Source organism: Ornithorhynchus anatinus, chromosome 7 (assembly GCF_004115215.2).
Source record: "Ornithorhynchus anatinus isolate Pmale09 chromosome 7, mOrnAna1.pri.v4, whole genome shotgun sequence".
Lineage (NCBI taxonomy): Eukaryota > Metazoa > Chordata > Mammalia > Monotremata > Ornithorhynchidae > Ornithorhynchus > Ornithorhynchus anatinus.
The window spans coordinates 70,003,380-70,007,516 of record NC_041734.1 but is presented as its reverse complement, the minus strand read 5'-3'; the positions used below and the strand labels follow the sequence as shown (position 1 = coordinate 70,007,516).

The 4,137-nt window shown below is 52.4% G+C and overlaps 1 non-coding gene across 1 annotated transcript; it reads left to right on the top strand.

Moving 5' to 3' along the window:
- Positions 1-489: 489 nt before the first annotated feature.
- LOC114813352 lies at positions 490-653 on the top strand. The gene has a single exon (XR_003761074.1). It is a non-coding gene; the product is annotated as a U1 spliceosomal RNA (small nuclear RNA).
- Positions 654-4,137: the final 3,484 nt, after the last annotated feature.

Here is a 4,137-nt window from a genome sequence, read left to right as displayed (position 1 = left end):
CGGGGAACGGTGCCCTGCACCTAGTGAGCGCTCAACGAATACCAACATTATTAACACGATTATTATTAATCTCGATGACGCGGTCTTGCTTCCGTTCCGCCCTGCCGTCCGTGTCCATCCTCACCCAATCATACCCCGATCATTATTATAGCGAGCGCTCACTAAGTAGGCTGGAAGGAATGAAAGGCCGGGGACGTAGTGAGGCCCGCGGAGGGAGCGAGGCCAACGGGAGGACGGTCTATGCAGATGAGGGAGGGGCGCCGTGCCTGCCGGGAGGTCGCTCGGGACTAGGCTCCCTCGGAGCTTTTTGCCTTTTTTTGGGCGGAATCCAGCCGACGTGGCTGTCATTTGGACGCCTCGCGTGGCGTCTGCACAGCTCCAAGGCGGGGCGTTGGGGAACCGAGGGAGGTGGCGGGCGGGTGGGTGGTGGCCGTGAGCTAAGAGTGGTGTGCGTGGCGTGGCCCGGTGGGCCGGGGGGGTCCAGAAGCCATACTTACCTGGCAGGGGAGACACCATGATCACGTAGGTGGTTTTCCCAGGGTGAGGCTCCGCCATTGCACTTGGGCTGTGCTGACCCCTGCGATTTCCCCAAATGCGGGAAACTCGACTGCATAATTTGTGGTAGTGGGGGACTGCGTTCGCGCTCTCCCCTGATTTGGGTGGTGAAATGAAAGAGTCTTGGCTATGTCTGTCTAATAGTTGCTACTTATTGAGAGCAATTTATATTTAGAAGGCTTTGCGTGTACGGGGCACTAGACTAAGCGCTGATATACATGGCTAGTGAATGAGACACTCTCCCAGACCTGTTTGGGTTTCCCGGTCTGTTTCTTGGCGTGGTGGTAAGAGCTCGGGCCCGGGAGTCAGAGGTCGTGGGTTCTAATCCCCACTCCGTCACTTGTCTACTGTGTGACCTGGGGCGACTCGCTTCTCTTGGGAGAAGCAGCGCGGCTCAGCGCAAAGGGCCCCGGCTTGGGAGGCAGAGATCCTGGGTTCGAATCCCCCCTCTGCCGCTTGTCAGCTGGGGTCTGCGGGCAAGTCGCTTCTCTGGGCCTCAGTTCCCTCGTCTGTCAAATGGGGATTAAGTGTGAGCCTCACGTGGCACCACCTGATGACCCTGTATCCCCCCCCCCCCCGCAGCGCTTAGAACAGTGCTCTGCGCAGAGTAAGCGCTTAACAGATACCAACATTATTATTATTGTTCTCTGGGCCTCAGTTCCGTCCTCTGTAAAATGGGGATGGAGAGGGTGATCCGGGACGGGCACCGGGTCCGGCCCCACTTGCTTCTTCTATCCGCCACAGCGCTGAGCAGCCTGGCTCCGTGGAAAGAGCCCGGACTTGGGAGTCAGAGGTCATGGGTTCGAATCCCACGTCCGCCACTTGTCAGCTGTGTGACTTTGGGCGAGTCACTTCACTTTTCAGGCCCTCAGTGACCTCAGCTGGAAAATGGGCATGAGGACTGTGAGCCCCATGAGGGACAACCTGGTCACTTTGTATCTAACCCAGCGCTTAGAACAGTGCTCGGCACATAGTGAGCGCTTAACAAATGCCAACATTATTAAGAGCCCCGGCTTGGGAGTCAGAAGTCATGGGTTCTAATCCCGACTCCGCCCCTTCTCAGTTTTGTGGGGGGAGGATAGAAGATGATCAGGTGAGGGTCACAGTCTTCATAATAATAATAATAATGTTGGTATTTGTTAAGTACTTGCTATGTGCGGAGCAATCAGGGTAATCAGGTTGTCCCACGTGAGGCTCACAGTTAATCCCCATTTTATTCATTCATTCAATAGTATTTATTGAGCGCTTACTATGTGCAGAGCACTGTACTAAGTGCTTGGGATGAACAAGTGGGTAACAGATAGAGACAGTCCCTGCCGTTTGACGGGCTTACGGTCTAATCGGGGGAGACGGACAGACGAGAACGATGGCGATAAATAGAGTCGAGGGGAAGAACATCTCGTAAAAACAATGGCAACTAAATAGAATCGAGGCGATGTACAATTCATTAACAAAATAAATAGGGTAACGAAAATATATACAGTTGAGCGGACGAATACAGTGCTGTGGGGATGGGAAGGGAGAGGTGGAGGAGCAGAGGGAAAAGGGGAAAAAGAGGGTTTAGCTGCGGAGAGGTAAAGGGGGGATGGCAGAGGGAGTAGAGGGAGAAGAGGAGCTCAGTCTGGGAAGGCCTCTTGGAGGAGGTGAGTTTTAAGTAGGGTTTTGAAGAGGGAAAGAGAATCAGTTTGGCGGAGGTGAGGAGGGAGGGCGTTCCGGGACCGCGGGAGGACGCGGCCCGGGGGTCGACGGCGGGATGGGCGAGACCGAGGGACGGCGAGGAGGTGGGCGGCGGAGGAGCGGAGCGTGCGGGGTGGGTGGTAGAAAGAGAGAAGGGAGGAGAGGTAGGAAGGGGCGAGGTGATGGAGAGCCTCGAAGCCGAGAGTGAGGAGTTTCTGTTTGGAGCGGAGGTCGATAGGCAACCACTGGAGTTGTTTAAGAAGGGGAGTGACAGGCCCAGATCGTTTCTGCGGGAAGATGAGCCGGGCAGCGGAGTGAAGAATAGACCGGAGCGGGGCGAGAGAGGAGGAAGGGAGGTCAGAGAGAAGGCCGACACGGTAGTCTAGCTTAATGCCTGTCTTCCCCGATAGACTTGTAAGCTTGTAACAGGCAGGGAACCTGTCTGCTAATTCTCTTGTAGTGTACTCTCCCAAGGGCTTAACACAGTGTTCTGCACATAGTAAGCCTTCAGTAAATATAATTGATTGATTGAGGTTGGATAGAGCCCCTGTCCCACATGGGGCTCACAGTGTATTTAGGAGGGAGAACAGGTATGAAATTCCCATTTTACAATTGAAGAAACTGAGGCCCAGAGAAGTGAAGTAACTTGCCCAAGGTCATGTAACAGGCAAGTGGCAGAGCCAGGATTAGAATGTGGGGCCTTTAACTCCCAGGCCAGTGCTCTTTCCACTAGATGACACTAATTCCCATTTCCATTTCTCTGTATAATAATAGTAATAATAATGATGGTATTTATTAAGTGCTTACTATGTGCCAAGCACTGTTCTAAGCACTGGGGTAGTTACAAGATTATCAGGTTGATGGGGCTCACAGTCTTAATCCCCATTTTGCAGATGAGGTAACCGAGGCACAGAGAAATGAAGTGACTTGCCCAAAGTCACACAACTGACAAGTGGCTGGGCTGGGATTAATAATAATAATAATGCTGGTATTTAAGCGCTTACTATGTGCAGAGCACTGTTCTAAGGGCTGGGGTAGATACAGGGTAATCAGGTTGTCCCACGTGAGGCTCACAGTTAATCCCCATTTTACAGATGAGGTAACAGGCCCAGAGAAGTGAAGTGACTTGCCCACAGTCACACAGCTGACAAGTGGCAGAGCCGGGAGTCGAACTCACGACCTCTGACTCCGAAGCCCAGGCTCTTTCCACTGAGCCACGCTGCTTCCCCTGCTTCTGAAGGCAAGTTGCAGAGTTGGAATGATTAGAACCCATGACCTCTGAATCCTAAGCCCATGCTCTTTCCACTGAGCCATGCTGCTTCTCTATGGAAGCAGCATGGCCTAGTAGTTAGAGTATGGGCCTGGGGGTCAGAAGGACCTGGGTTCTGATCATTCCAACTCTGCAACTTGCCTGCCGTGTGACCTTGGGCAAGTAACTTAATTTTTCTGTGCCTCAGTTTCCTCATCTGTAAAATGGGGATTAAGACTGTGACCCCCATATGGGACGGGGACTGTGTCCAACCTGATTAGCTTCTATCTGCCCCAGTGCTTAGAACAGTGTTTGACACAGAGTAAGTCTTTAACAAATATCACAATTATTATCATTTCTTTTATTCTAATAATAATAATAATGTTGGTATTTGTTAAGCGCTTACTATGTGCCGAGCACTGTTCTAAGCGCTGGGGTAGACACAGGGGAATCAGGTCGTCCCACGTGGGGCTCACAGTCTTAATCCCCATTTTACAGATGAGGGAACTGAGGCACAGAGAAGTTAAGTGACTTGCCCACAGTCACACAGCTGACAAGTGGCAGAGCTGGGATTCGAACTCATGAGCCCTGACTCCAAAGCCCGTGCTCTTTCCACTGAGCCACGATCCCTGGTACTTAGTGCTCCTCACCTGACC